Here is a 10,432-nt window from a genome sequence, read left to right on the forward strand (position 1 = left end):
TGTACTACTGATTACATTTAGTTTGAAAGCAACTCCCATATACCGTATATTAAAAACTAACTATTGAAAAAAAGTAATTGTTTGTCATATCTGATTTGCATGTGGATACTGAACTGTAGTGCAGTCAAAACACATGGAAATACTTCATAGCTGTCCAGAAAATGAATCAAGACTTGTCAGCCAATCAATCAAGAAATTAATAAATGTCGGTTATATATACATATATATATATATAAAAAAAATTATAATACTAAATAGTAATAGTGTAAAAGTACTAGAATAGCAGTTCTTCTTTGTAGCATTTGGACCAATCAGACACACCATTTTCTGTTTGATTTAAGAAATCAATTATTCATTAGATTAACAAATGATCACAGACCAGGGAACTACACTAACCTTTTCCACTGGTGGCACTTGTGCTACTAACTTTTTCAGTTACTGGCGCAAAACATGATTTGGTCGCACACATTATTCATAGTAAGCCACTCTGGATAATAATGAACAATAATGAAACTGTATTGCATACAGATGTCCTTTTTATTTTACTTGCCATCTTTTAAACCACATGCCTTCTAGTTTTATTTCTTACAGTATGTCTTGGTATCTTAACCCAGGGCCGTAGCTAGGGTTAGAGGGGCCCTGGTGCAGGTTGTACAGTGGGCCCTGTCGGAAATGGTTTAATTTGTACTGTATATTGATTCCATTTATTTATTTATTTGTGCTATTTACACAATTTTTTACGTTTGTTTTTGTTAATTTAAAATAGCACTGCATAGTATTCACTGTAAAATAAAATGCACAGTCAAACCAAAATGTATTCAGAAATGTATTCAAAATTTCTCACATTATCACAGTTTTGGAATCAAACAAAATTTCGGACATCTGTCAGTATGACAATATTTACACAACTATCAATACTTTGTTGAACAGTTACCAAGCAAGCAATGCTTAATTTGGTTCAGTCTGTGGTGTGAACAGGTTGCATTAGCAATTAAAGAAAGAAACACTTAAGCAAAACATGGTCAGGTGCTTAATTAAATTAAAACTTTTTTTAAATCAATTTCACTGGTAGCCTACAGTATGAAGAATTTTGGGGTATAATATTTCGCAGATCACTGTATTTTGCAATACTCACTTACATAAATGAACTAGTGTCCTGCACCCACCAGTAAAATAATATAATCAATTATATCAGATTTTTGGATTGACTATGGAATCGGATAAATTGTTGTTAAAACTACAAAGTAATTCAATCAAGAGCATTGAATGATTTACATTTATTTTCATACATTAAAGACACTGACAGCAGAGCTAGTAAATTAGGCGCGGTCACTTTAAGAGACAATGCATCCATTATAATGATACACATCCGATTTCTTTCTCAACTTTCACTTAAGACATAACCACATACTGTCCAAAACGGGTATTTTGAAATATTTTTTATGTATCTGTTGTCGGTACAAAAGCAAGAAGACTTTGAGACGCGTCTCTGCGTGCGCCCTGAACACCAGAACACAGCAGTGCTGAATTAAGCTTTTTGCTCTTTTTTTTCTGTTTGTTTAAACTGCGATTTGTATCACATGAGACGCGGCTCTCTCATGCGCACCGAACACAACACGCGGGTAACCAGCTACTCAGTTCAGCTTTACCGCATCTTGTGTTTGAATGCTTTAAACTCTTTTGAATGTTTAAATTGGCAAGCCAACTTGACGTGTTGAATGCTCGGAGCACATTATAAAACATATTCTTAAAATACACATTTCTGTTTTAATAAATGCTCATATTAAATCATAGCATAACAAATAAGTAGGTACAAAAATAATCAGTGATACATTTACGACTCCATTAGGGTCGCAATGTCATTTCAAAAGGTCGCATATGCGACCATTTTGGTAACCGTGTAGCTCCCTGCAGACCCGTGTAAACATGGATGTCTGCGAAAGACTCCAGACCCTTGGTTACAATGGCAACCACGTCACCTCAGCCAGACCAGATAACTTTTACGACCTAAGAGTATGTGGAGAGAATCTTCCTCCTACTAAATCATCTTCTGATGATCTAAACAAGAGTGTATATTATATGTTGATACCTATTCAACATATTAGTGTTCTAAGACTTTCCATTCACCAAAGATCTTAGGATCTCAGCTGATGTCTCTCTTAGCTCTTTTCACATTTCACTGGGAAGGAACTCCCAATCACTATCGAGTCAGGACATCTTTGGAATTCATCACTCTTCAAAACCAGAAGAACGTGATCGCGACTCCTGATGGTATCCTCCATCAAATCTCATTTGCCCTTTCCCCTGTATGAGTGATTGTTTCTATGTTTGTTTGTTCGTTTGTTAGATTAGTTTCCCTTAATATTTAGTTAATAAAAATCTTGTGCACATATTACATGAGTTACTGATTCTGCCTTACAAATCAATTTCCATTTACGATTCCAATTTTGCTACATACTCTAATGCATTAATTCTGTATGAAAGTATTTTCTGTTGTTCTGTGTCATGGAACAGATACATTTTTTCTTATTATTGTTAATATTGAAAAAAACAATATTTTTAAAACAGCAATAGATGTTTTTTTACAGGATACTTTTGCTTAATATACACTTAAAAGGAACAGATGTTTTTATTTAAATAAAAATGGCAACTATGCATTTGAGTTTTCTTCTTTGAGTATTCTTTTGAATTTCCTCAAGTACCACATGTTCTGAAAAACGATCCCAATCTGAAATCCAAGCTGGAAACTCGTTTAAAAAGCACTACATTAAGCATTATTCCTCTGAACGCCTGATTAAAATGTGAGCTTCAAAACAAGGTAATTCAAGTATGGAATGTGAGCTGTTAATGAGGTTTCTCAGAACAGCACGCTATCTGGGTATACAAGGGCTGGGATTTTGACTTTCATCCCAAACTCCCTGAGAAATGTTTTCCTTCCCTTCTGAGTCTTAGTGTTCATGCATACACCAAAGGGAAGCGGGGCTCAACTGAAAAAGCTTATGGCTATTCAAACAAAAGAAGTGTGAAAATCTGTTTGCATTCTTTGGATCAGCACATACAATGACTCAAATTGCGCAACAGCTGCCAGAAATGTCAAAACCATCTATGTCCTCAAAAAGTCCACTAAAACAAGTCTGCTAGGAGTGCCAAAATCAAAGGATGAGACATTGTTCCTCAAGGCTTTTAGGGGGTTGAAATGTTGCCAACAAAGACACACAACACTCAAGATGTCACAAAGGGAAGGACAGACAAACAGGACGGAATTAAAAAGCAAAGTAGTACAGCAGTTTGGTCAACATGAAACACAATAGACTTAGTTTAGTTTCTCTGCACACTCCCCTTTTCTTCTTTACCCTGTCCACAAAAGGGCTGACCAGAACACAAATCATTATTGATACCCAAAACCACCCACCTTGAGTGCTTTGTCCTTAAGTTTGCTTGCATGTCGAATTCCTCCGATTTAATACATTCTCCACCTGTGTGACCATTAGCTATAAAGTCAACAAGCAACATTAGCACAGGTGGGATCAATTTAGTGTCAGTTTAACAAAAGAGAAAAAAAAAAATCACACATGTGATGGGGGGAAAATAATAATTATTTTTGTTGTTAATTGATTTTTGGAGTATGTTTTACAAGAAAATAATATTTCTGTTTTTCTACTTTAAATTTCACACTTAATTCAATGTGTTTGCCATTTCTGTGTAGTTATTTGAGAAATTTACTAGCAATTTCTGAGTGAATTTTTTTTCTACGCCTATATTTGTCAGTCCAGCAATATTATTTTCGAAGTTGTAAATAAAAAAAAATTATGCTACACACGAAAAACAAACAAACAAACAACAAAAAAAAGAAATAATATATATATTTTTTTTTTTTACAAATTTTATTAAATGTGTTGCTTACTGTTCATCTGTAATTATTAGTGAAATATAGAAATTTAGGAGTAAAATTTTCCCCTAGTTTTTTTATGTTTCCTAGGCCAATTTTTCTATCCATGGAGAATTTGGTTGTTTTCCAAATCTATCTATCTATCTATCTATCTATCTATCTATCTATCTATCTATCTATCTATCTATCTATCTATCTATCTATCTATCTATCTATCTATCTATCTATCTATCTATCTATCTATAATATATATATCATAATCAAGAAAAAGCCTCATTAAAACAATTCAATTCTTGCGAAGAAACCTTAATCTTTAGGTATCATAAAAGTAAAAAATGCTATCATGGAGAACCTCATGAATCTTTCTAAAGGTCAATTAAAAAATGCAATTAAATTTATTAAATGTAGGTCAGAAAGTTGGTTCAGGTTGTAAATCGTCAAGAGTGCAACTCCCCAAAAATGTTATGATATTTATGAATTAAGAATTCAAATTTGAAAAAAAAAAGACATACAAAGTATTCAAACCATTAATTTACATGTTAATAAAAAAAAACAATGCATGTGTTTATAAAGTATATATATTTTAAAGAATTCTCTTTATTGTTGACACTTACGACACTTATGTCACTGACCCATATCACATTATCTCAAATAGTCGTACTACAGGACACATCATTTTAGACAAATCTCTGAAGATTTACCCACTAAAGCTTATTCTTGTCAAAAGTTAACCCAGTTCAACAGGAAATCCTTCCAACGCTGCTGAATAATCATTACAAGTTCTACAATAAAGCTTCCCTGTCCTACAAAACCATGGACTCCTGCTCTCATGAGGTAGCAGTCATATTTACAATAGAAATAAAATGCACCAAAACCACCTTTATGTCTCTGCAGGACCATTAGGACCCCACTCTCTCCATATTCCTTCAATAACCACATACTTCAACAATTAAAGAGAACGCAGCCGAGGCCTCGTCAACATCACAGCACATGGACTGCCTTCCTGCACGGCAGCCCTCGTTAAAAACTTCCACTGCAACTAACAATTACAAAGACACCATAGACGATCATTGCACATAAAATGCCTTCTTTGTTCCAATGCCCAGACAGATGGGGCTCTCAATACTGCAAGAACAGATGGATTTGATTCTGTAAGGAAACTAGAGGATGTTCAGCACCTATCACATGAGCGATGCAACGGAAAAGATCTAAATATGGTCAATGCAAGTGTTGTACAGGAATATACACCCATCTGAAGTTATTGGGTAAGCATTGCAACTGACAATACTGACTGTGACTGTGCAAACACAAGAATGGGAAATAATTTTTTTCTGGTCGGGTTTTAGGTCACTGACCCAATTCTAGCTGGAATAAGACTATTAAAGTGAAACATCATACCTCCTACATTATCATATTCACCAACACCTAATGTTACCAGCATGCTGTTCTTGTGAAGCTGGTTGACCGGTGGAAGCTAGTTAAGAAGCCTGACAGGGAATACAGCATCCAAAACACAACATATGCCTGTGATCAGCCATTCTGCTCTTTTCAACTAAGTAAATACACTCATAACAAGGAGAAGCACTTTCCCAGGGCTAAAGGTTAATGCATTACATTGTTTAATGGAGAGCAGCCCAGTTACATAGCTTTTGATTATCACATCTTCCAGGGTGGAAGACATTCACAGCAAAATTCTTCTCTGTGGTCATGGCTTGTACTCGGTGCTGCCTAAGCTCACAATAAGTTCCAACAGTCATTTCCCGATGGACCATCTTCAAAAGAATCTTTTAATGTGATTGTTAAATTTCAGCCTGCTTCTATGTAGGCTAAGTGAGATTAAAATGAACTAAAAAGACAGGCTGGATGATGCAGCACACATAATAAGAGCCAGTCTGTTTAAATTGCCCTGTGAAAGTAAGCATGCATTCTGGATCACTATTGACATCCACTGGTCTTTTCTATGCTCTATACAAAGCAGCCAAACTTAAGTATCTTTTCAAGAGGGAAGCCAACAAAAAAAAAAAAAAACAATTAGCCTATATCAGTCTGGCTGATCCATTCAGCTTGCAGCAATGAAATAACACAGGCTAGCCCATATTTTTGTTACGTATTACTTGCATAATGGAGGAGCTGAGCCTGCATTGCTTTCACCTTGGTCTAATTTGTCCGATCAGGGTGACACTTGCTGACTGTATTTCCATAATATAGATCCTTCTCAATCTACAGAGAGGCTATCACAGACACCGTGTCCTTACATGACCTGGGATTAGCCTGCATGTAATTTGCCGATAGCGACCACAGAGAATGCCCTGTCAACTAAATGTATACTTGAAACGACCCTACGCAATCAACTTGCACACTACAAAAAAAAAAAAAAATGCTTATTTTACAAAGCCTCAAATCACATTCACTCTTCAAATTACATACACGTTAGATTTATGATATATGCATGAAAATCCATACATCCGCTAAAACAATTCATCAACCCAGACCAAAATGCTATATTTCGGACATAATTAATCCAATTTAATAATGGCAAATTGTATATATTTTATATATATTTTACTTTTTATATATAAATACTTATATAGGTTACTTATATACTTTCAAAAAACTTGTTAGAATAAGTTTTTTTATACTTCTATACTATATGTATATATACATTAGCCATTTCCTTGTAAATTATTTTGAAATTTGATAGAACTTTCTGAGTAAAAAATAGTATATATATATATATATATATATATATATATATATATATATATATATATATATGTGTGTGTGTGTGTGTGTGTGTGTGTGTGTGTGTGAATAATAATATTTAATAAAATAATTTTATTTAAATAAAACAGAAATAAAATAACAAAACCTCTTAAATATTATGTGTAAATAGGCTGACATATACATGACATAGTCTGGGACATAGTCTGCCATCTACTCTGGTAATTATTCAATATCCATTTATGTTTCTTATTATTTAAATCAGTGTTTCTCCTGTTTGATCTACAGAAAGCCAATATTAGCAGCTAGTCTATCAAAACGTAATACCTTTTCGAAAAACGAAATGACCCATGACCAAACCCTGCCATTTAGTAAATGCTTTATTTATGCTTAAGTTGCTTGCTGCATCCATTTTTCCACCCTTCCCATTGGGCTACGAACTTTTATAATCATTCTGTTTAACATACCACTTCCTCTTGCAGTGTTTTTCTAAAGGGCAGGCGGAGAGATTCTCCTCTTTTAACCTAATATTTAAGGCAACAAAAGTGGAAGGTGCCACTGGCAGAGTGCCCAATAACAGGTCTATACTTCCAGACTCTTCAGTCTACTTCAGTCCTTTTCCTCTCAGGCACTAAAGTGCACCCTCAACCCCCTTGCTTAAACACACCAACCCTTTCACTTGTTCTACACCAGATCCATGTACAAAAACACTTTTTACAACCATTCCATTCTGGTTCATCAGTCTGAGTGAGAGTGGAATCTGAATCTCAAATAGAAGTTGTATCCCAAGAGAAATACACACTATCCAATGTAGTCTCAGCCTCAGACGTCATGCCCATGGACCGTTGGCTAAACATCTGATGCATATGGGACACAAAAGTGGCAACTTCAGTATTTTCAAAATCATCAACGGATTGGTTGAATTATACAGGATTTCCGGGAGACACGTGTGTCACATTCTTTAACATCCCTCCTGCAAACAAAATGACATGCCGCTAAACCCAGTCTGTCTGAAGGTCTGGCAATGCGAGACTATATCCGAAGTAATACATTCAGGTTATAAAACCATTGTGGGTATATTGTTTTTAAATGTTTCTATAATGTCGAAAGGTCTGGTTATCTAGTCTTGATTTTAACTTTAATTTAAGGTTACAAAAATGTTAACTTTATTTTTCACCCAAAATATGACATTTCTTGAATGTTTATTTTTAATATTCTAAGAACATTAAAATGTCCAGATAAATGAAAATGTCTAAAAATGGTAAAATGTGTTTCCCTTTCAGTGGGTTGCTCTCTACGTCCCATTGGTGACTGACAAATTGGTATCTCACCTCTAGAAATCAATCTACCTTAACTGTAAACTAAACCAGCCAATGCACACTTGCATGCAATTATTGCATTCAGCTGCAGCTGATCACAGTGTAAGCATAAAAAGGCAGCAGGAGCAATGAATTCCAGCTTTTTCCACTTTAGAGCAGAGCTACAACATCGTTCTGCTCAATGCAAGTCTCTTCAGTGAGCTATGTGTTCAACGTGCTCATTGGAAGCTTTTGGTGTTGGCATCATGACGCTTCAGCAGTGGTCATTCTTGTCAAGTGGGTTGTGCACTTCAGGTTCTACTACTCCATTTTGCTGCAAGCGGTCATTTCCCCTGTGTGACTCTGAACTGAAATAGTATTTCCTTGAAAGAACAATTTCTCTAAAAGAGATTCATGGGTGCGCCGTCTTTGTAAAGATGATGGACCGTCTTTTTAAAGATGCCATTTCACCCGTGCGTTTCTGGATGCAGTCATTACCTGGTACCGGGTGATGGTCACAATCACTACCTCATGTGTCTAGGCATTAATCACACTGAGGTGGCGTTCACGCATGAGTCATGTTCTCATTGCGGGCATTTAGTAAATCGGCAACAAGATCTGGTGTAGGCACCGGCGAATGCAGCTGTTATTTTCTTCTTTTCATTTAATTTCGCTTTCATACCTAGTAAATTTCCAACTAGATCCTGGGGTGCAGTGTTTCAAAATTGAGCTACTTAAACACTGTTGCCGCGGGCTGATTTTCATGTTCGCTGGTTGAAGTGACGTTAATAGTGTGATATTTAGCCTCTGGAAAAAACATGCATTTTACTCCTTGAATGCGATTTTTTTTTTTTTTTTTTTTTTTTTTTTTTTTAATGAGGGACCCCCGAAATGCGATTAGGCAGGTTTTGTCGAGAAAACCTGCAAACCCTGGCTGGGGGAATTACTGGGCATGTCACTAGACTAGAGGTCGACCGATATATCGGGCCGATATTTGTCATTTTTGTAATATATCGGCATCGGCCGATATCCGTGTTTAGTAGTGCCGATTTAAAGTCAGGCACGTCAGGGGACAGCCCTGTGTTATTAGTAAAGTGGAAAGTGCTGCTGCCACATGTGAAGGACCCCAAGCCAAAACTTTTGGAAGATTCAACAACAGTCCTGGTAGATAAAGGTAATCAAAGAATTTCACTCTGTAAATGGGGTGGAGAAGTTGGCAGCTCTCACAAACACTGCTCGGAGAGACAGCTGTCCTGGAGCTGCCCAGAACCGTGAATGACTTTTGTTCGGAAGCATGGTTTGATGCAGACAATAACCAGGTTTCCTTCCAACTCATTTGCATTTAGGGATGTCAATATTCAATAATTTCCATGATCGATCGCCGTTTAAATTAACGATCAATTAATAACCTTAATGCTGCAAAATGCGTCTGCAGCTGTATTATTGTTATGTGAAAAAGCCACTTGGGAAAAAAAAGCTTTCTCACCCGAATTTAAAGGGGTTTTAGTCTAAATAAAATGCTAGTAGCAGGACTGTAAAATGAATAGATGTGATGATGATCATTTGATAAAATGAAGAGAGTGCGCCATACGTTTGAGATCATTTTACTTTGTTGACTGTTTCCCGCCAAGGAGACCGCTGAATGTGCCTCTTTAAATGGTTTTGTGGTGCTCGTTGTTGCAATTTAAAACGCAATTGCAATGTCTTCAAATGACACTATAGTATTAGAAATAAAATTATCCCAAACGTAAATGTGGCACTTGTGGTTCACTTGTGTTCACATCAAGAATTATGACCAGTACTTTATTTGATCCTGTTCTGCAAAATGTTTGATTTTGAATTTTTGCATTCTGCTAGGCCTATTTGTTTTAAAAAAATCTGGCATTTACAGTGCATTAGATCGTGACAGTGCCTGCATATGATGACGAGCGAGCGCCGGTTTGGCTAGATGTATTTGGAGGTTATTGCTCACGTCTCGTTCTGCACATACCCAAATGTTTCCATGTTCGCAATGTATCTGAATGTTAAACTATAATTTATATATATATTTTTTTATGTAAAATAGACAGAAAAGATCATCCTCTTCACATAAGTAAAAACATCCTTTAAACATCCTTTACTGCCTGATGGTTCCTCCTCCCTCACCACCCTTGATGGTGGTGCAGCTAGCGGGGATACGGGGGTCCCCCGGTGGAGCAGTCCTAATACCGTCTCCACCCGGCAGGGCGAACAGTGCCTCCCCTTTCGGGTCTGTAGGTACTCGTCTGGCCAGCGATGCTTATACAGACCTAAGCGGATCCCATATGTGTAAAGTCCATTGTATAGCCTCAGAGCCTGTGTTTTCCCGGCAGAGTTCTGCCTTTTCCAAGAGGGTTACAATCACCTCCAATTGTCCATATGCACTTAAACGTATGTTCATATGAGTATTTGCTCCCGAGACCTCTTTCGGGAAGAATGGGGCTTCCGCAGCGTTCCTGTTAAAAGTGGAACGGGTATGTTTTCCCAGTGTTATCCAATCTCACTT

General features: G+C 36.5%; 1 protein-coding gene across 1 annotated transcript in view; it reads right to left on the bottom strand.

Annotated features, from left to right (window-relative positions):
* LOC113058291 (nectin-3-like protein) overlaps window positions 1-10,432 on the bottom strand; it is a 38,983-nt gene that overhangs the window by 26,975 nt on the left and 1,576 nt on the right. The window lies entirely within an intron of this gene.

This window comes from Carassius auratus, chromosome 40 (genome assembly GCF_003368295.1).
Source record: "Carassius auratus strain Wakin chromosome 40, ASM336829v1, whole genome shotgun sequence".
NCBI lineage: Eukaryota > Metazoa > Chordata > Actinopteri > Cypriniformes > Cyprinidae > Carassius > Carassius auratus.